At 37.8% G+C, this 23,582-nt stretch overlaps 3 non-coding genes across 3 annotated transcripts; all 3 read right to left on the bottom strand.

Annotated features, from left to right (window-relative positions):
- Nucleotides 1-1,780: 1,780 nt before the first annotated feature.
- On the bottom strand, nt 1,781-1,852 carry trnaq-cug (transfer RNA glutamine (anticodon CUG)). The gene has a single exon. It is a non-coding gene; the product is annotated as a tRNA-Gln (tRNA).
- A 3,535-nt stretch (nt 1,853-5,387) lies between these two features.
- Nucleotides 5,388-5,461, bottom strand: trnan-guu (transfer RNA asparagine (anticodon GUU)). The gene has a single exon. It is a non-coding gene; the product is annotated as a tRNA-Asn (tRNA).
- Nucleotides 5,462-19,591: 14,130 nt separating this feature from the next.
- On the bottom strand, nt 19,592-19,665 carry trnai-aau (transfer RNA isoleucine (anticodon AAU)). The gene has a single exon. It is a non-coding gene; the product is annotated as a tRNA-Ile (tRNA).
- Between the last annotated feature and the right edge of the window lie 3,917 nt (nt 19,666-23,582).

The raw sequence follows: 23,582 nt of genomic DNA, 5'->3' as shown, positions 1-23,582 counted from the left end.
ATAACTGAAGGGCTGTCAGTGTAGAATCGGGTATGTGGGTATATGCCCTGTCTTTGCACATCGGCCCGTTAGCTCAGTTGTTTAGAGCGTGGAACTAATAACGCCAAGGTCGTTGGTTCAACTCCTGTATGAGCCAAACCCACTTTAGGACTTAAGCTAACAAACAAGTGATCCTTCTCTAACTAACAGGTCCTATTGACCTGGGCTTCAAACGTTGTCTCTAACAAGTGTGAGATCTTTTTAATGCTGCTCTCATTCAGGTCAGAAACATGCCATTATTTCAATCTGCCAAACTTAATTGCCCTTCTGTAAAAGTTAGCAAGTCATGTGACCCGTGTGTACCGTCCAATAAAACAACTGTAACTCTGTCTCTGTGGCGCAATTGCAGCATGTCAGAACAGACAGCTCATCGATCAGACCATCAGAGAGATGTAGGTTTAATTCACTAACATCACGACCAGATTAAGAACTAATTCACAGTTTATAAAAAAACACAATTCAGAATAAACAACAGAAACAGACACAGACTTGCTGTCGCTGTATTGTATTGTATTATAGTGTTAAATTGTAGCGTATTTTAATGAGATTATGCTTTAATGCTGTATTTTCTTAAATGTATTTAATCCAGCACACTGGTTAAACTGCACAACCCAACAAGTTAAAATAACCCATCATGTGTTCTGTCTAATATTGACACAGTGCTGGTTGCCAAATAACACATTATCACCTGCATTCGGCCTTTTCTTTCCCGTATACCAAAACAGTCGCCATTGCAGGTCTACAACACGTTACAAAAACACTTGGGACACTTTATTTTTGCTTTCTTTATCTTGCCGGTGTCACGTTGTATTGAAACTAAAATAAATAAATAAAAACTTAAAATTTCAGACATTGTTCACGTAAACGAAAATCTCAAGTGGAAGCACAAGATTCATTTATTTATAGACGGTGCTGTTTATGGTTTTACATTTAAAAACATAAACAGTTAAAAAATAACACAACAACCACAATGTAATAATAATGACCCAAGTAACAAGCTGTAATTTATCTAGCACCACTAGATGGGAACGATCTCTGTACAACATTTTGAACTTCACTTTAAAAGTCAGTTCAGTGTGTTTTACTGTAGTAAGAATAGCTCCACATGTTTTGTACGTAGTGTTTCTGGTATTTAAGCTGGATGGATACATGGAAGTTAACATGTAATCTAAGGTGACTCTTGAGTTTATTCGCTGCTGTTGGCTTATAAAGTTTTACTGAACAAGCTGGCTCGTATTTTGGCACTGATATACCTTCCTGAATGGTGATCTGTTTGGTCGACACAACTAGCACAAGTAATCGTGGTCTACACCCCACAAGCGCTCTGTTGTACTTGCACATGCGCTGAACGCTACCATCCTGAAACTGCTAAAGTTTCTAAACCTTGGAACTCACACCGGCTCCCAAATGAAACTTGCCATTTGCTGAGTAAATAAAGCCAAAAAGTTAATAATTAGTCATTTAAGAGCAAGTTGGCTGTTAGATGGTGCTGTAAACAATGATTAGCGATTATATTTTGGGATGGAGCAGTCACATGTGGAACACTATAACACTACTAGTGGTATTATGATATTCAAGCTGGATGAATGGATGGAAATTAACATGTCATTTTAGGTGACTCTAAACTAGCACAAGCAATTGTGATGCTCTGTTGTACTGCACATGCGCTGAATGCTACTATCCTGAAACTGCTAATGTTTCTCAATCTTGGACCTCACACCGGCCCCAAATAAAAGCAGCAAGGTCCCACCGAGATTTGAACTCAGATCACTGGATTCAGAGTCCAGAGTGCTAACCATTACACCATGGAACCCTGACACCACAAAAACTAAATGTAATGATTCGCCATTTGCTGAGTAAATAAAGCAAAAATATTCAATTTCAGACTTTACTTTTACATCTCAAGTGATTTAAACTTACGTGATTGATATAATTGACTGAAATCAATTGACAAAACTGAGGTAATTTAGAAGTTTTAAACACTAAATAAAAGTAATTTTAGTTAAACATTGCCACCCAAGTATCAAAATCACAACAAAACGTTCCACTGTTGGAAAATTGCACTAAGTTCAGGATGCAGTTGGCCCGTCCCTCCTTGTCGCTCTGAAGCAGATGATTTGATGTTTGTGCACCTGTTCAGCAGATCACAAGTCACTAATGATCACACAGAAGTCACTTGATTTTAATACTGTTTGTTTTTGAAATGAGATCCAACAAGCTCATGGTAAGGTGTCCAAATAATTTTGGCCACATAGTGTATCATTATTATTGCTGAGGAGTTATGTGTGTCTACATCACTTCACGTATCTACACTGTAAAACATTTCAGCGTCAATAAGTTATGTGAACTCATTACTTCTTTTCAACTCCAATTGTCATGACAAGTTTTGGATATTGAACTCAGGTTAATACGTTTTAAGAAAATCTAACGTAAAATAATCAGTTGTCTTGACTACTTGTGAGTTTTTCTATGTTGTCAATGTTCATTTAACTTAAGTCTGTAAGTTATCAGTTAAAAAAAGAAAAGGGGAAAGAGTGGGCGATTCCTATAGGTGGGCACCATTTTTGAGTTAGACAGAACAATAATATTTTTTGAAATGTTAAAACCATGGGAGCATGGGGCTAACCAATATTTTTCACAGACGGAAAGCCATTAATATTAAGACTGATAAAAAACAAGAATAACACACGTTATGCAATAGTGGACTACTTTCAGCGGCAGAGGGATACACCTGACTCTGGACTACAGTTTGAGGCGGATTGATACACCGAGTGGAGTTTGGCAAGTTGGAGCGTTTACTACTGAAAGCGTCAATGGCGGGAAGCAGGTGAGTTTATCAAAGTTTAAAACCTGTGTGATAAAAAGTGAAATTGTGTACGCCGATCATTGAATGTGACAGAACTGACGGATTTACTTGTTTCGATATGTTTGCCGAGGCCATGAACGCTTAACATTAGGTTAACGGTTAGCTACTACACCACTTGGGTCCATGGCAGATGTTTTGTTTTGTGCTGTAATGCGTTTAACGGAACGTTAACTGTGGCGAACTAAACTTTGGTTTGCCTTTGAACGAAACGTCTGCATGCGTGCTCAGGTAAGCTAATAGTGGTAAAGATTATGTTAACTAGCTAGCTAATTCGTTAGCCATCCACTTTCAAAGGTAAATAACGACTTATTTTGTGCGTTATTACACTGTGTTGATCTGCTGTGTTAAAGAATTTGTATTTTCTTTTTAAAGTTGTAATTGAGTTAAACTGACCTATGTAGGGATGAATGAAGAGTACTAAATATCTCCCTATCCAGATAATAATTTTATTCACATACATTTTTGAGAACACAATTCAGCAGTCTTGTTTTTTCTCTCTGCAGAGTTCTGAAGGCCCCTCTTATGAAGTGGAAATGGTCAAGGAAGAATACTACAGCACTACAAAGAGCAGATTTATTCCTAAACAACATTTATGGAACCTGTTTGCAATAAATGTGTTCAAAAGTGGCATTGTTTTTATTTTGGGTACACATTGCCTTTTTAAAAGATGTACCAAGAGCCAAGGTGAAAACATATGAAATATTTGTTGTTTAAATAAATGTTATTTAAAAACAAAAGTTGTAAGTTCATTCATTGTAAAGTTTAAAGAAACTGGGAAACATTTCTTAGTCAAGTCTAGAAATTACAAACATAAGCACTGTTAACTTTAGACAATAAGTTATGTGAATATAGCTGAAGTTTTATTAATCTAAAAGTGTGTGTTATAATAGTGAGGAATTGTATGTTTATTTGACTAGATAGCTCATTTTCTGAAATGAATAAAATAAACATAGTAAGTTATTTTGACTCGGTGCATCAAGTTGAAACAATGAATAATCATTAGTTAAAAAACGTTTTAACTTAACTTCTTGAGTTGTTACAACGGTTTTCATCAAGTTGAGTTTACTCAGCTTTTTAAGGCAGCAGGTGAACTTAAGTTTCTGAGTTTAACCAACGTGAAATGTTTTACAGTGTATGCATGTCTAACATACGTATCAATTCTGTTAATATTCATAAACATGCACACACACAATACACACACATACACAATACACACACATGATTCCACATTCACTTGTTTTTGCTGTATGTGTTATGTAGATAATATTTAGGTGATTTGATGTATTTTTGACATTTTATTATTATTTAAGTGAAGCTTTTTACAAGTTTAGAGGTTTTGTGTTTTGCTTCACTGTATGTATGGTGCATCATTAAACTGTTATACATTATTTATTCTATTTTGTATTAGATGAGATGGTTTGTCTCTGTATTGACCTGCGATTAATTTTTAAATGACAGCTAACGGTAGTGATCCGACTCTTTTAAGTATTTTGTATAACATATAAAATGTTGACTTCATCAAAAAGAATCGACTCCTTCAGCTTCTAACGGCTCATTACTGAGTACTATCAACTTAGTGAATCGACTCAAACTGAACTGCGTCTTTATGCACATGAGGAAGAAATCTATGTAGAGATCTCAAATAACATGAACCTGAAGGTATGAACTTACATTGTAGAAAAGAAGAACAAGCCAGTAGCAGCAGTGAGCACATTAAACCATTTACAGAAGGGCAATTAAGTTTGGCAAAGTGAAATAATGGCATGTTTCTGACCTGAATGAGAGGGGCATTAAAAAGATCTCACACTTGTCAGAGACAACGTTTGAAGTCCAGGTTAATAGGACCTGCTAGTTAGAAAAGGATCACTTGTTTGTTAGTTTATGTCCAAAAGTGGGTGTGGTTCATACGGGGATCAAACCCATGACCTTGGCATTATTAGCACCACACTCTAACCAACTGAGCTAATCAGCCAGTTCAACAGAGCTCTTTAGATCTTTGTATGTACATAAATCTACACTGACCCATTTAAGCAGCTAAAACAGACTTTCTTAATACACATCTAAGAGGTTTTGTGGGTTCTTATATGTGTGAACTATCTAAACTATATATTTCTTAAAGTTCTTGACTGAGCTAAATGCCGCCAACCAGTGACTGGAGCAGATACGACTCAGGTCCTGCACACAGTAAGTAGTGCTGATACACAGTACCAGTCTGCACACCAGAGGGGCTCCAAACCTCAATTTCACTCATTAAATCATGTTTGTGAACTTTGTGGAATGATTGTAGGATTTGTACGTGTTGAGCTACTGTTAATATTTTTCCCCAATTGAACTAAACCTGAATTGATGTTTTAACTGTTCATTAAGACTTCACTAAGAGTTATTGCCATGAAGCATATGTAAAGCATATTTCTATATGAGATAATATACACTAAGGTTTAATCGTCTGATCATCAGACATGGTTGTGCATTAAAAGGCACTCGTCCCTGGGTGGGCTCGAACCACCAACCTTTCGGTTAACAGCCGAACGCGCTAACCGATTGCGCCACAGAGACACATGCCCAGCTGTCAGGGTCACATGACTTGCTTAAGTCAGGCTAATAAACAGTATAATACTGTAACAGGCATGGTGGCTAACACCATAGAGTTACATTTGGTCAGTTCCCATGGTCTCCCTTAGGGGGCAATAGAGAGGGAATTACCCATGTTTTCTTTTGTGAAAAGAAGTAGACACAGCATTTTCTTGATGTAAGCAAAAGCGGTTTGCTACTTGGTGTGCTGCATTGCATTTTTCATCTTTTTGAAGATTTAAAGACTCTTTATGTTTTATGCCTAGATGTAAGTACAGTAATCCCTCCTCGATCGCGAGGGTTGCATTCCAGAACCCTGCGCGAAAGGTGAAAATCCGCGAAGTAAAAACCATGTGTTTATATGGTTATTTTTATAACCCGATTCCATCGGGTTTAGCATTTAGCATCTTGTCATTAAAACCAATGGATTGAGGTAGCACAGCATGCTAACATCAATATAACATCTCCCTTCATGTAACGATAACAGTTACATTTCCTGACAAGCCCGAACTTGCAAATAAAAACACTCGGTACAAGTTTATACAAGTTAAAAATCAGTAATATTTTATTTACGTTTGAAAAGAACTCCATTCGTTTGTCCGCACAGTCAGCCATGTTTATTTTTCTGTGAGAGAAGAGCGCCTGACCCGCAATGAATTCTGGGAGGGTGCAAACTGTACACTTTGCTGTTTATACCAGGGTGCACACAGCATCTGCCTAATTTAAAATAGTTCTTCATGTAACCTGAAATTCTATTCATAATTAATTAGTTAATAATGAAGATTGTAGAGGAAAGAACAGAAAAAAGTAGAAGTGAAATTCAGAGCTTTTAGTATTTAAAGTCTTATTATTAGATGTTCTTTTATGAGATCTAAAACAATTATAAAAAAATTCAATAAAATGACTAATACTTTAATGATAAAATATTACTAGCTGTAATACCAATGTAAACAAAATACATCACAAAAAATATTAATCGGAATGTAAAATGAAACTATATTATTATTAATAATAAAAGATTCACTAGTAGTACTGATCGTTCATTTGCCATTTCACCAATATCTGTGACACCCTGGATTCTGGGCTAGTTTCAGCTTCAGGGTTTATTGTAGACCAGACATTAGGCTGCATAATTTTGCTGAACCTGGCAACTCTCGTGATTTTCCCGCCTAATTGGGCTTGTTTACAAATTCAGTCATGGTTGAAAATTGGGCTACTTTCAAAATGTGTCACGGCTGTCTAAAAGCTTTCATTGCAAACCGTACAAAATGTTTTTAATGAGGATTTGCGCTCACATACCTATGAAAAAGGTCTGCTAGTTTTAGCATGTGAACAAAGTCACACACAAATATACATACAGCATTTTACATGACTTAGATTCTTATCATAAAAGCTTTATCTAAGTTCATGTCATTTCACTTTACAGAATAGCCTTTCAATTCCTTGTTTGTGTTTAGGATTAAATGTAAATCACTTCTCTGCTGAGATAAGTAGGTGTAGTCTGACTTCACCCATCATGCTTTGTGGCTCCATCTACTTCATTTGCACACATTCCATAGATAATGAGCTAGTACTTCACACAAGAAGGTGTGAATGGTTGGCTGATGATTGACCAATGCAGAGTTTTGAACTGGTCTTGGGTCTTTGTCCTCAGCTCTATTTAAGGACTAAACTCTAGACTTGTAGCTGAGTCACTTGGTAAGAAGGATCTTCTGCACGTTCTTCATTAGAAACGACCTGCTGGAGACACCAGCTTTGTTAAAGTGGCTGCCAGGATTCTAACAGGAAGGTAAAGGGTTTTCTTGTTTGTTTCTTTTACATTTATGTTGCATTTGTTGTTGTTTTTATTTTATTATGTTATTTAATATTATCAGGTTAATATATTCAGACTGTTTAAAATAGCTTTATGCTCATAATTGTGGTGATTTATGAAGCCTTTTTTACTCCCAGCACACCAAAGATTTACACTTGTTTAAATTATTAGTCCTGTCATGAACTGGATTAGATTTGCTTGGTGCAGGACTGATGTTGAGAAAGTCAGATCTCTTATATCTTTATTTATATCAAGTTATTTATAGTTATTTAATTATTAATATCTGCAGTATTTATAAGTATTTTATTCTGATGTTCTTTGAATTCAGATTCTCACTTAGACATGAAGTGAATTTAATGTTTTTATTACTAGGTGATGAGTTTAATATTATTGTGGTATTAATGTAGTAAAAGTAATTCTAATTAATTGACTTGTTTCTTTGTTTCTGTTGCTTTTCCAAGGAAACAGTTTCTACAGTCTTATCAAAGCATAAACATGAAGAACTTTCATCACTGCTCAGAGTGTGGGAAGAGTTTTACTACGCAGAGTAATCTCCAACGACACCAGTGCATTCATAAAGGAGAGATGCCATATCACTGCTCAGAGTGTGGGAAGAGTTTTACTACGCAGAGTAATCTCCAACGACACCAGCGTATTCACACAGGAGAGAAGCCATATCACTGCTCAGAGTGTGGAAACAGTTTTTCTCAACAGAATACGCTCCAAAAACACCAGCGCATTCACACAGGAGAGAAGCCATATCAGTGTTCAGAGTGTGGAAAGAGTTTTACTCAAAGTGGTGACCTTAAAGGACACCAGCGTGTTCACACAGGAGAGAAACCATATTACTGCTCAGTGTGGAAAGAGTTTTGCTTCCAGTAATGCCCTTAAAGTACACCAGCGTATTCACACAGGAGAGAAACCATATTTTTGCTCAGAGTGTGGAAAGAGTTTTGCTGAACATGGTACCCTTCAAAAACACCAGCGTATTCACACAGGGGAGAAACCGTATAACTGCAGTGATTGTGGAAAAAGTTTTACTCAAAGTAGTGCCCTTAAAGTACACCAGCGTATTCACACAAAAGAGAAGTAATATCACAGTTCACTGTCTGAAAAGAACTTTAGTGAAAGGAATATCTTTTAAGTACACCACACCAGCGCATTCACATAAGAGGATGACCCATATTGCTGCTTATAGTGTGGATGAAGTTTTACTGGAAGCAGCATTTTTAATAGACACCAGTACGGTCACACAGAAGTTACGGTTTTGTGACTAAAGCCGTGTTTCATTTTCAAATATACACTTCAACTGTTCTACTTCAATTATCAAATGTACATGATGGTATGAATATGATTATTAATAATCAAATGTAATGCGGTGTAATGTACCAACTTCAGATCTGAATCTGTTTTTATTCTTTATTCAAGTTTAATCTACTTTAATAAACACAGAACAACTTTTACTCTCAAGTGGAAGAATTTTACCCTGGTCTTTATGGTGTTTGCATAAATTCTTTATATTATGAATGCTAAGTTTTCATAAATGAATAGCCTCTTACTTTAACACTTCTAGGTCTACACTCCAAAATTCTAGTCTTTAGATGATTTCCACTTAGCAAATAATGAACCGTCCTCGACCAGAATGTACATGAGAAGGTGTGAATGGAGGGCTGTGGACTGAACAGTGTTGCATTGTTTTATCATCATGAGTCTTTGTTCTTTGTGTTTATCTATAGACCAGATTAGTGGTAGCTAAACTCCTTTGTTAAAAGAAATACTCATATTTACATTTAATTATCCCACCATCTTCTAGTGCATAAAACCCAGTTCATATAAATCCTAATACAGACTGAACTGACATGTTTTAAAATTACATTTAAAAATAAATAAATACTATTGTGGTAGTTCAGATGTTTTCTTATCATGGAGGTGACCAAGTGTTTCTTTATTGATGAATAAATGTATTTGTTAAACTGTAAATTCCACCCGAGTCCTCTGTGTGATGAGAGTTTGGTTTTGAATCTGATGTCAGCAAATGTGTCCACGGCAAGGTTATAATAGTTTTGGATTTTTCATTATAGTTTAGTTTTATTTCGTTTTGATTTTTGTTTCTTTAATTCAGTTAGTTTTAATTAGTTTTTAGAGTGGGTTTGCTAGTTTTTATTATTTTTTATTATTTTTTTAATGCTTAGTTTTAGTTTAGTTTTTAGTAGTTTTAGTATTAGTTTTAGTTTTTTCATACTTTGGGTTATTTTTCAGGTGCAGGATTCAAAAAGGTCAGAGTAAGTATTGTGTAATAAAAACTCAACAAAAGATACCATTTAAAAAATGTATTCAATTACTGTTGAACAACCAACTGTCCACAAAAACTGTAACAGTCCACAAGATAGCAGCCTTACAGTGGGGCCAAAAAGTATTTAGTCAGCCACTGATTGTGCAAGTTCTCCTACTTAGAAAGATGAGAGAGGTCTGTAATTTTCATCATAGGTACACTTCAACTATGAGAGACAAAATGAGAAAAAAAAATACTAGAAATCACATTGTAGGATTTTTAAATAATTTATTTGTAAATTATGGTGGAAAATAAGTATTTGGTCACCCACAAACAAGCAAGATTTCTGGCTCTCACAGACCTGTAACTTCTTCTTTAAGAAGCTCTTCTGTCCTCCACTCGTTACCTGTATTAATGGCACCTGTTTGACCTCGTTATCTGTATAAAAGACACCTGTCCACAGCCTCAAACAGTCAGACTCCAAACTCAACCATGGCCAAGACCAAAGAGCTGTCGAAGGACACCAGGAAGAAAATTGTAGACCTGCACCAGGCTGGGAAGAGTGAATCTACAATAGGCAAGCAGGTTGGTGTGAATAAATCAACTGTGGGAGCAATTGTAAGAAAATGGAAGACATACAAGACCATTGATAATCTCCCTCGATCTGGGGCCCCACGCAAGATCTCATCCCGTGGGGTCAAAATGATCATGAGAACGGTGAGCAAAAATCCCAGAACTACACAGAGGGACCTGATGAATGACCTGCAGAGAGCTGGGACCAAAGTAACAAAGGCTACCATCAGTAACACACTACGTCGAGAGGGACTCAAATCCTGCAGTGCCAGGCGTGTCCCCCTGCTTAAGCCAGTACATGTCCAGGCCCATCTGAAGTTTGCCAGAGAGCATATGGATGATCCAGAAGAGGATTGGGAGAATATCGTGTGGTCAGATGAAACCAAAATGGAACTTTTTGGTAAAAACTCAACTCGTCGTGTTTGGAGGAAGAAGAATGCTGAGTTGCATCCCAAGAACACCATACCTAGTGTGAAGCATGGGGGTGGAAACATCATGCTTTGGGGCTGTTTTTCTGCAAAGGGGACAGGACGACTGATCCATGTTAAGGGAAGAATGAACGGGGCCATGTATCGTGACATTTTAAGCCAAAACCTCCTTCCATCAGTGACAGCATTGAAGATGGAACGTGGCTGGGTCTTCCAGCATGACAATGATCCCAAACACACCGCTCGGGCAACGAAGGAGTGGCTCCGTAAAAAGCATTTCAAGGTCCTGGAGTGGCCTAGCCAGTCTCCAGACCTCAACCCCATAGAAAATTTGTGGAGGGAGTTGAAAGTCCGTGTTGCCCAGCGACAGCCCCAAAACATCACTGCTCTAGAGGAGATCTGCATGGAGGAATCTGCTTATGACAACAAACACATACAACCAAAATGTTGAATTAATACACACAAATGCATTATTCTGCACTAGTTTAGATTTTTTAAGATATTTTATCTATTATTTTAAAACATGATTCAACATTTTATAATATGCCTAATGAAATATAATAAGGGCGGCATGGTGGCTCGGTGGGTAGCACTGTCGCCTCACGGCAAGAAGGTCCTGGGTTCGATCCCTAGACGGGCGGTCCAGGTCCTTTATAGAGTGGGGAGTTTGCATGTTCTCCGGGAGCTCCAGTTTCCTCCCACAGTCCAAACACATGCAGTCAGGTTAATTGGAGACAATGAATTGCCCTATAGGTGAATGTGTGTGTGGGTTTGTGGGTGTGTGTGTGTGTCTGCCCTGTGATGGACTGGCTTTCCGTCCAGGGTGTTACTGTGTGCCTTGCGCCCGTTGAAAAGCTGGGATAGGCTCCAGCACAGCAGTCCCCCCTCGCGAACCTTTATCTTACCCGTCTAAAAGTAAACAACATTGTTACCTAAAAAACATTTTATAATAGGCCTAATGAAATGAAATGAAAATATATTAATATATTAACAAATAAATTAATGAATTTCTATAATAAAGGAAATATTATATTATATATTGTTTGATCTTACCCATCTAAAAGTAAATAAACGAGGCATTGTTTAGGTGTTCACTCTTAAGCGTGCTGCTCATAATGAGCTATAACAGTAGAGTTGTTATGTTTTTTATATACAATATTAATATGTGCACATATATTTTCCTTAAAGCTGGTTTTATATTTCATGTTACCTGCTGTAAAGAAAGTGATTAAACATGGATGCTACATTTAAACTGACCTGAGATGTGTGTGTTTTTTTTTTTACTGTGTGGGTAAATCTTCGTCTATGACATGAGTAACCTTACCATGTGATAAGGCAACATTATTTCTGAGGGGTACAGATGCTGCTTTCAGGATCCACATTCATGCTTGTTTCAGCAGCCGACCGTCCTGTTAAAGGAGTACAGTTGCTAAAATGGCCTGACTGCAGTCCAGATCTGTCTGTCATCATAAATCTATGGTGCATTTTGCGATCCGGGTCCTTTCTGTGTAGAGTTTGCAAGTTCTCCTTGTGTCTCTGGGAGCTCCGGTTTCCTCCCACAGTCCAAAAACATGCAAGTGACGTAAACTGGAGATACAAAATTGTCCATGACTGTGTTTGATATTAGAAGGCTTGAACTGAATCTTGTGTAACCAGAAATTTCCTGTCATGAATGTAACCAAAGTGTGTATAAAATCCTAATAAATAGATCAATTATACCTGTTACAATCATCAATTTAGGATATATTATACAGAGGTCGAAAGAGTACTAAAATATTGTACTATTACGTGATTTTTTTTATTATTTTTTTAAATAAAAGTAGAAATTACTAGTCTAAAAATCTACTCAAGTAAAAAGTGAAAAGTAACTCATTTAAAATGTACTCTTGCGCAGACTCTCTAATGGTTTTTGTGCTGCCATGCAGCTGGTTGAATGGGGTTTAGTGTAGAATTATGTACAAAGATCTAAAGAGTGAACTAGCTGAACTGGCCGGTTAGCTCAGTTGGTTAGAGCGTGGTGCTAATAATGCCAAGGTCGTGGGTTTGATCCCCGTACGGGCCACACCCACCTTAACCATTAAAGGTAGCGTGGTTGAGAGAGAGTCAGGTGAGCATGTGCTGTGTATCAGGACTTTCTAACCTGAGTAATTTGATCACTGTAAGTAAGAATACCACCCTGTTCTTCTGCCATCTTTAATTCTGGCTTCATTTCACCTAATGAACGTGGCATGATCTTTATAAATGCTTACGATCAATTTTGTCAATGGCAAAAATAAAAAGAGAACTGCTGTGTAATTTAGTGAATTTTAGCACTGCACATGGCAGAAGACTAAAAGAAATTTAGACCGTGTAGAATAAAAGTATTAGTGAAGTATGAGGTTAAAAGCATCAACTTTTATTTATTCTTAAAAGAAAAATACATGAACCTCAGTCAGAAGATCTGTTCTGCTCAACAACAGTAAAGCTCTCCATCGTTTCTGTGTGGCAGCTCCATAACTGAAGGGCTGTCAGTGTAGAATCGGGTATGTGGGTATATGCCCTGCCCTGGCACATCAGCCGGTTAGCTCAGTTGGTTAAAGCGTGGTGTTAATAACGCCAAGGTCGTGGGTTTGATCCCTGTATAGGCCACACACACTTTTGGACTTAAATCAACAAACAAGTGAGTCTTCTCTAACTAGCAGGTCCTATTGATCTGGGCTTCAAACGTTGTCTCTGACAAGTGTGAGATCTTTTTAATGCCCCTCTCATTCAGGTCAGAAACATGCCATTATTTCAATTTGCCAAACTTAATTACCCTTCTGTAAACGTTAGCAAGTCATGTGACTCGTGTGTCCAATGAAGATGTCTCTGTGGTGCAATCGGTTAGCGTGTTCAGCTGTTAACCGAAAGGTTGGTGGTTCGAGCCCACCCAGGGACGAGGGCCTTTTATTGCACAACCTGCCTGTTGATGAAACGGATATGAGACACAACAACAATGTGTAGTCCCACAGAATAGTGGAAATAAGTAACTGAAAACATCCAGTAAACAACAGTCCTACAAGCACAAATATACACCTGATAAGTCACCTGAGACCGACTGTACAAAGTGGAAGAACGTCCTTTTGGTTTCTGTAGATGTTAAGTGAAGATACTCGCCCAACGTGGGGCTCGAACCCACGACACTGAGATTAAGAGTCTCATGCTCTACCGACTGAGCTAGCCGGACTTAAGCAGCATGTCAGAACTTCACTAACAAATTCACAGTTTACAAACAAACACAATTCAGAATATAGCAACAAGAACTAAATGTAAAAGTGTAAGTTAGTCACGTCTTTCTGCTCATACTGAGTATTACTGTGGTATTACTGCATGTAGGAGACACATGGAGCGCAGTATGGTAGGTGAATTATAGGGCACTAGGACCCAGCAGCACTACAGTGAACAGAGTGACGGTGGGATCTAGCGGTATTGGGACTCTTATTACAGGACGCTGTTTCTGCTGCTTGTTATTAAACTCACCTGTGGATCATTTGAGTGGAGAAAACGTGCTGAGTTCTTGTTGTGTTCTTTGTTTTTTATTGAGTTTTCTTGCTAGAAAAGGGATTTATGAAGCTTTTTGAGGTTGAAACTGGGAGCTGCATTTGTTTTAGATCTTCTGGAATTGCTCGGCCGCGCTATTTCTACTTAATAAAGTTTTAGTGACGTTTTAGTGCGCATTTAAACCCTGTTTTACGGTACTGATCACATTGTCTAGATCAGTGGTTCTCAAACTGTGGTACGTGAAGCAGCACGAGGTGGTACGCCAGATAATCTCGGAAAAGTACCCAGCTAGCAAAAAATTTATGGCCCAGTTCTGGGCCATATTCGGCATGCCGGAACTTTTTGTGTCGGCCCACATCCGGCAGCCAGATCTGGCCCAGTGTCAAAATGAATGACGGTTAGATTGTGGCCCGTATACGGCTGCCCGGATCCCAGCCATGACTGCCAGCAATATGCCAGCACTTAACCACCTGCTAGCCAGAACAACCATTATCGGGCCAATAATGGCCCAGTTCTGGCCTGCAGTAGATTTTTAAAAAGGCTTTCCCCAGCCATATGTAACCTTTAATGGTCACTGGGACTACTTCAAATGTTCTTGCTCTTTATTAATAAGTACAACTATTGCAAATAATGTATTAATAAGAAGACAAAGGTGAAGAATAAGAATAATAGTAACAAAAATGTACACATGTTTAACATATATGTATGTATGTCTTAAAAAAATGTCTTAAATAGTACTATATAGTACAGTTAAACCAGTAACAGAAAAAAAACTAATGTACACCAACATTTTTATCAAGTATTTTTATTTATTATAAGTTAATAATAAAAAATAATAATATAATAGCCATAATTTCCTGCCTCACACTGGTCTTCAATTCTGAAATGAAAACAGAAATGAAAAACGTTGAATGTTGAAGAAAATAATGCCACAAGCATTATCCAGAACAGTACTTTAGCAAAACAGTGTCTTCAGTAGGTTGAATAACATAAGCACAAACTTAAGTTTGCCTACAAACTAGGGCCACTGTAAAAAAAAAAAATTAAAAAAAAAAATATATATATATACTGTATATATACACACCTAATTAATGTGAGCCTTATATGGTTCTGTGATGAGAAACATAGGTGGTACTTGGAAGTTTCGATTTGATAATGGGTGGTAAGTTTGAGAACCACTGGTCTACACTAAAAGTTTTAGTGCGCATTAAACCCTGTTTTACGGTACGATGCTCTGACTTTTAGTACAGAGATTAAAACAGAAATAAGTTTTACAGTTTAATAAACTTATCGAGTCCTGATGCACACAGATGTACCAGAAATAAAGTCTGTTCTAGTCTAAATGTAGAACAATCTACATGTTCCAAATTCAGACCTTCTTTGGTATTAAAAATAAAGAAACCCACTATATTTAAATAACTGTCCTACTTACTCATAATACCACATCTACTGTTTTTACCTTGATGATTTTCAGAAATGAGATAACAAAATGATGCAAATAGCTACATTTAAATATCCACAAAATAAGCAAATCAAACTATCAAATATAAACATATCAAACTTATGTTTTTGAAGCGTTTAAGTATTTTTACTGTAGGAATGTGGAGTAATGGGATGGTAAACTTTTGTGTGTATTTTCAGTTCTGTACAGACCAATATATGAAGTCTAATAAAATATCAAATTTAATTATGAAGTCACATGATTATATTTTAAAAGAACATTTACTCTTGTATTACTTACATGAGTTTAAGACATTTGTACTATAGAAATTCAGAGTAATGTGATGACAAACTTGTGTAAAGCGTCGTTTCGGTTCTGTATACATTACATTTTAAAGTCCTGTTATACAAGCAAATCAATTTGTTATGAAATTACACTATTTTGTACTCCTATGAGTTTCTGAATGAATTTTTACTGTAGGAATGTGGAATAATGGGATGGCAAACTAATATAAAGTGTCTTTGATTCTGTATAGACCACTTTTTAAAGTCTAATAAAATAACCAAATCACTATATTCTTTAGGATCACTTACTCTTGTACTCATTAAATGGCTTTTATACATTTTTATTGTAGGATTATGAAGTAATGGGATGGCAAACATATATAAAGAATTGTGCATTTCCAGTGAGAGTCTACCAGAGGTGAGCACACCAGCAGTGCTAAAATGCAGAATTAATAACATTGATGACAGTCTTCATACTGGAAAGGTAAAGCGCATGCTGTCTGGAGAGAAAAGACTGCAGGTCTTGAAGAACTCTGGGAGGGTAAAAAACTGTGGTGAGCCACAGAGGTTACAAGATAATGGCACTCGGTGACCCAGAGCCTACCCACCTACCAAGCCTGAGTACATTATGAAAAGCCAAACGAGAGAGATGGGATAAGGAGGTAGGACACAAAGACCCTATTCTTTCCCTTCATCTGATAAGACAATTTTTTTGCTATTATTGGACCCCCTCTCAACTACTAGTCTACAAAACACTAGTAAAGACTCAAGGTTCAAGTGTAAGTTTTGATTCTACACTGAGACAGCAGAGAGTAGTAAATCGCAGAAGAGAACTAAGAAAATTATTGATTTTTTACCTCATAAATAATGTAAGTACTGCTAACCTCTTTAGCAACAGTATACTACATTACCATGATTAGACTAATACAATGAAAATAAATGACAAAATGATAGATCTGACACATTAATAATTACAGTAGAATAATTTTTCGAAAAAGGACAAGAAGAATAATTGCTTATGAGTGAAGATTGTAGGAACAAAAACTAAACTATGTACATTTATTTTACAGCATGTGAACCCGAGATCGTACTGCAACCTAAACACAGCTGTGCCTGTCTTGCAGCTGTATTTCAGCGGTGCAGATCTCAGGGCTGACCTTCGTCTCTCCCGGGACACCATCACCTCACTCATCACTTCATTAAAAACTGAAGCTGATCATGGGTGGAGCAGGGACATTGAAGTGTTGGTGTTCCTCTATTGGCTGGTACATGAAGCATCTTATCGTGTTGTCTCACAAGCCTTCGCCATACCCAAATCATCTGTGCACGACATTGTGCACAAAATGAGTATGGCTGTCAGAGGGCTCGTCAGGAGGATCATCACCCTACCAACTGGTGATGAACTAGAGTGTGTAGGAGCTGGGTTTGCCCACTTGGCGGATCTGAATCTTTTAAAGTGGCAGTTGGTGCTACTGATGGGTGCCACATTCGAATAAAACCCCCATCTGCCAATGCACAGTGCTACCTAAACAGGAAGCTGTTCCACTCAATTCAGCTTCAAGCCATCTGTGACTACCAGGGGAAGTTCAGAGACATTTTTGTTGGTTACCCTGGGTTGATTCATGATGCAAGGGTACTAAAGAACAGCCCTGTGTATAAAGAGGGCTTATACCCACCTGCAGGACGATACATTCTTGGGGATGGTGGTTATCCCTGCATTAATACACCCATCCGGCTCCTGACCCCCTATCGAGAACCTGTGCAGAACCCTGTACAGGCTCGTTTTAACAGCAAACTGTCCAAGGCCAGGAATGTGGTGGAAAGGGCTTTTGATATGATGAAGACAAGATGGCATTCCATTTTCTTTAAAGCCCTTGAGGTGAGACCTGTCTTCGCGACCTCAGTATAGCTCATGGAGACATCATTGAGCCAGAATTAACAGAGGTACATGTTGACCAACCAGAGCCTGTAATTAATGACATTACATCAGGTGAAGATGCAAGAAAGCATCTGGCTGCAGCTGTCTCAGCACCACAGCACAGCATACCAGCTCTTTATGAGCATGATTATATTTAGAAAAATGTTTTGTTAATAGGTTCATGTTGTTTGTTTTTACATTTTGTTCTACAGTTCTTGATTGACTCTTGACATTAACAGTTATTCATTATTTAAAAGTAAAACTTTCTTAGCAAAATGTTCAATTTCTTGAATATTTTTTTAATTACAATTTCCAATTTTTACACTTTTTCTATTTTTAATTAAGGATAAATTAAAAAGAAAATCCTTTATTTCAATTATTTGCCAATGCATTTTCTTTCTCATAACATACAGTAATACTACAACACTTTTTGATTTTCAACTATTTATTTTTTCATTAGAATCTCTAAGATTTTAATAAACCTTTCCTCCCTCATTCTTGCTTCCTGGTCTCTCCTCTCCTCTCTCTTGCGTCTCTCACTATCGCTTTTCCTCTCTCTGGTGCGTCTCTTGCTCTCTCTTCTCCTCTTGTTCTATTCTTTCCCTTTCTCTTCTTTCCTCCCTCTCCTCAGCCTCTCTCCATCTTCTCTCCTCGTTCTCTGCTGCTTCTATCTCCCTCTCATTTTCCCTTTCTTCCATCTTCCTCAGATATGCAACTAAATCTTTCTCCCCTCGTCTCTTGTTGGCTGGGGTTTCCATGCTTCTCGAGGATGGTGAAGCTTCAGCAGCATCCTGGCCAGATGAGGAAATAAGGGTCAGTGGGCTAATTGATTATCTCCCACCTATTGCCTCATCCATATCTGCATACCATTTCCAGGATGCTGCTGTTGCTTCACCACCCTCTGTACTTACCCCAGTAGGTGGACACTTAAGTTCCTACAAGATTCATAAACACAGTAGAAGGACCTTAACTTGTATTACAAATCTTTTCTGATATTTTTACTGAAGATCTTACCAACAAACGAAGCTTACTTTGTATTTTTGTTTGAGGTTCTCCCACTTCTTCTTCACATAAGTGGGAGTCACCTTCCCCTGCATTTGGTTCTCCAACACAAAGGCTCTACAATATAATGCATATAACAGTTATTAATGTATATAGCATACACTACTTCAAAAAAAGTTTAGTCATTAAAGGTTTTTAATGCTTTGAAAAACTTGAATACTAAAACTTGTCTTTATACCACCCTTTGTAATTAATATTATGCATAAGATGTAACACAAATTTTGTGTTACGTCAAACAAACAGTTACTTACTAAAACCCTCGAACCGCTGCATTCTGTTTTCCAGTGAAGAGGGCCTGGTTGGCCACTCTCCACCGGATAAGATTTTTAGTGTCTTCATCAGACCCTGCAATATCAAACATTAGTTTTAAAAGAGATTTCTAATGCGACTGTGTAGCAACATTACAACAATCATGAATATTTAGCCTCAACAACCCCAAAGCTAGATATAGCTACCTTCCTAAAGATAGTTTAGGATAGCCCATCACTAGCATTACAGATAAAATTAAATGAATCTATAGATAGATCATTTATTACAGCAGCTCAATATACTGTATATTACAGCAAAGTATTATAGTAAGCAAGTATTAAAGTATGCAAGTATTCAAATTTGCAAGTATTAAAATACAAAAGTATTAAGTACACATGTAATGTTGCACAACACTATGTAGTTTAATACATTGAATAAAAAGTAGTATATCGCTTTTATTGTCCTACCAGAATGACAAAGTTTGAAGCCCAGGGCAATAGGACCTGCTAGTTAGAGAAGGATCACTTGTTTGTTAGTTTAAGTCCAAGAGGAGATGTGGCCCGTACGGGGATCGAACCCGCGACTTTGGCGTTATTAGCACCACACTCTAACCAACTGAGCTAACCGGCCAGTTTATATCTTTTCTCCTTTAGATCTTTGTACATAATTCTACACTAACTCCATTCAACCAGCTGCATGGCAGCTTAAAAACCATCTGAGTTTGCACACTTACAGTGAAAATCTGCAGAAATGAGCGGCTCCTAAACTGAGTTTGTTTGTTATTGCACCAGAAATGCAGCAGTTTCATGTTATTTTAATGATCTGAAATCTCAGTCCTATTTCAGACATCACTGTCTAGTCATTTCTTATGTTCAGACTTTCTTAACACACATCTAAGAGGTTTTGTGGGTTCTTATATGTGTGTTCTATCTAAACTATACTGTATTGTGGTACATTCATTCAGTCTTCATCAGTTTAGACCCGCCCACTTAACCACCAATTTGCCTCCACAGTGAGCCTGTATAGAGAGCGATTTGATTTTTTGTGTGTACCGTCCAATGAAACAGCTGTGTGTGTGTCTCTGTGGTGCAATTGGTTAGTGTGTTCGGCTGTTAACTGAAAGGTTGGTGGTTTGAGTCCACCCAGGGATGAGGCCTTTTATTGCACAACCATGCCTGTTGATCAAACCGTTAAACCTCAGTGTATATCATCTGGAAACAGATGCTCTTCCCATAGAAATATGCTTTACATTTGCTTGATGGTAATAACTCTTAGTGAAGTCTTAATGAACAATTAAAACATCAATTCAGGTTTTTAGTTCAATTGGGGAAAATATTAACAGTAGCTGAACTTCCTAAAACCCAGAATCTACACGTACAAATCCTACATTCATTCCACAAAGTTCACAAACATGATTTAATGAGTGAAAACTTGATGTTTGGAGCTCCTCTGGTGTGCAGGCTGGTACTGTGTATCAGCACTACTTACTGTGTGCAGGACCTGAGTCGTATCTGCTCCAGTCGCTGGTTGGCGGCATTAAGCTCAGTCAGGAACTTTAAGAAATATATAGTTTAGATAGTTCACACATATAAGAACCCACAAAACCTCTTAGATGTGTATTATTAAAGTCCGTTTCAGCTGCTTGAATGGGGTTAGTGTAGAATTATGTACAAAGATCTAAAGAAAGTACAGACGAATTGGCCGTTTAGCTCAGTTGGTTAGAGCGTGGGGCTAATAACGCCAAGGTCGCGGGTTCGATTCACGTATGGGCCACACCCTCTTTTGGACTTCTTCTCTAACTAGCAGGTTCTATTGACCTGGGCTTCAAACGTTGTCTCTGACAAGTGTGAGATCTTTTTAATGCCCCTCTCATTCATGTCAGAAACATGCCATTATTTCAATTAGCCAAACTTAATTATCCTTCTGTGAAAGGTTTAATGTGCACACTGCTGCTACTGGCTTGTTTTTCTTTTCTACAATGTAAGTTCATACCTTTAGGTTCATGTTATTTAAGGTTTCTCCATAGATTTCTTCCTCATGTACAGAAAGACGCAGTTCAGTTTTACCCCTTTTCCACCAAAAAAAAACATGGTTCTTGAACCGGTTCTGTTCAGGTTTCTCTGAACCTTGGTGTTCTGTAGAGAACCGACGAACGTTTCCACCAGTTTTTGAAAACCAAGCAGCGTCATCATTGGTGGGCGTTACTTAACGAAAGTTAAGAGTAGTAATATCATGGCGGAGTGTGCATATTATGTGCAAGCATTTGTGCTGTTGTTACAGATGTTCGTTTTTATGTAAAAAGCATTGATCTAACAATCGGTGATAAGAAGACGTGACGTGTTTGTCTCAGTTGTTGTTTTTTTAGTTCGTTAACGTGAGAAGTGTTTTGCTCTTCGGTTTCACCGCGACTCTCAGCGCAAATAGCCGATTTGCTCAGCGCTCGACTCGAGCGGTGAAAGATCACTAAAGTTCCAGAACACGAACATCTGTCTGTGTGAAATAAACATCAAATCTACTCTAAAATACCACATGTATCTGTGTTTATCTGGATTTACACATGTGGTGTTTATGCAGCTCGGGCAGTTGAAAAAGCTTCACGCTTTATTTCTCACGTCAAGCGTTTTTTGTTCTGTCCGGGTCACTTTTATCACGTCATATCACAAAGTTCATCTTTTTAAATGCACTTTGAAAATATCAGTGGCAAACTGGCTCAAAATGTGATCAGGTGAACTTTAAAAGATAAAAATTCAGCATTAAGCTCCATACGAGACTCCAGCGGACGCCATTGTTGCTAACGCGCTATGCTGTATAACATGACACGCCCACAGACAGACGTCACGGTTCGGGTTGAAAAACCAAGTATTCTGTGGTGCCAGATTGACCCGCTAGTTCACTGTCTGGAACCTCTTTTTTCCAGTGGAAACATGCGGAACCGGTTCAAAGTGAAGTTCGGGAACCGGAACGGGCTACGTGCCGCGTCGGTGGAAAAGGGGTATGACACACGGCGCCAGAACAGTGCCAAAAGTCACGTGATTCACAAACGGCATTTGCGGAACAGCGTTTGTATTTGTAAAACGTGTTCTATTTGTTTGTGAAGTGCAGTGTATTAGAAAACAGCTGAGCAATTTTATATTGTCACATTTCTAGAATGTATTTAGAAATGATACATCAGAATGTCTTGATATAAACTGAGTGTAAACTACAGATGATGTACTATCATTATGAAGTGGAATTGTTCTGTGGAAACAAGTAGATTCCTTTTAATCATAATAACAATTAATGTAATCAAGATTATTCTATTTAATAATAATTTAAATTAATTAAGTTATTTATAGTTATTTACTTATTAATATCTGCAGTATTTATAAGTATTTTATCCTGATGTTCTTTGAATTCAGATTCTCACTTAGACGTGAAGTGAATTTAATGTTTTTATTACTAGGTGAAGAGTTTAATATTATTGTGGTATTAATGTAGTAAAAGTAATTCTAATTAATCGACTTGTTTCTTTGTTTCTGTTGCTTTCCAAGGAAACAGTTTCTACAGTCTTATCAAAGCATAAACATGAATAACTTTCATCACTGCTCAGAGTGTGGGAAGAGTTTTACTAAGCAGAGTCATCTCCAACGACACCAGCGCGTTCATACAGGAGAGAAGCCATATCACTGCTCAGAGTGTGGAAGCAGTTTTTCTCGTCAGAGTACGCTCCAAAGACACAAGCACATTCACACAGGAGAGAAGCCATTTCAGTGCTCGGACTGTGAAAAGAGTTTTACTCAAAGCAGTAACCTTAAATTACACCAGCGTATTCACACAGGAGAGAATTACTGCTCAGAGTGTGGGAGGAGTTTTTCTTACAGTAATGCTCTTAAAGTACACCAGTGTATTCACACTGGAGAAAAGCCACATCACTGCTCAGAGTGTGGAAAGAGTTTCATTCAAAGTTGTGACCTTAAAGTACACCAGCGTGTTCACACGGGAGAGAAGCCCTATCACTGCTCAGAGTGTGGAAAGAGTTTCATTCAAAGTTGTGACCTTAAAGTACACCAGCGTGTTCACACTGGAGAAAAGCCACATCACTGCTCAGAGTGTGGAAAGAGTTTCATTCAAAGTTGTGACCTTAAAGTACACCAGCGTGTTCACACTGGAGAGAAGCCCTATCACTGCTTAAAATGTGGAAAGAGTTTTGCTCAACAGAATAACCTTCAAAAACACCAGCGTATTCACACAGGAGAGAAACCGTGTTACTGCTCAGAGTGTGGAAAGAGTTTTGCTGAACATGGTACTTTTCAAAAACACCAGCGTATTCACACAGGAGAGAAACCATATAACTGCACTGAGTGTGGAAAGAGTTTTGCTGAACATGGTACCCTTCAAAAACACCAGCGTATTCACACAGGGGAGAAACCATATTACTGCTCAGAGTGTGGAAAGAGTTTTGCTGAACATAGTACCCTTCAAATCCACCAGCGTATTCACACAGGAGAGAAACCGTATAACTGCACTGAGTGTGGAAAAAGTTTTACTCAAAGTAGTGCCCTTAAAGT

The sequence above is a fragment of the Trichomycterus rosablanca genome, chromosome 14 (assembly GCF_030014385.1).
Source record: "Trichomycterus rosablanca isolate fTriRos1 chromosome 14, fTriRos1.hap1, whole genome shotgun sequence".
Taxonomy (NCBI): domain Eukaryota; kingdom Metazoa; phylum Chordata; class Actinopteri; order Siluriformes; family Trichomycteridae; genus Trichomycterus; species Trichomycterus rosablanca.
Note: the sequence above shows the minus strand (reverse complement) of the source record. Positions and strands in the feature narration are given on the sequence as shown.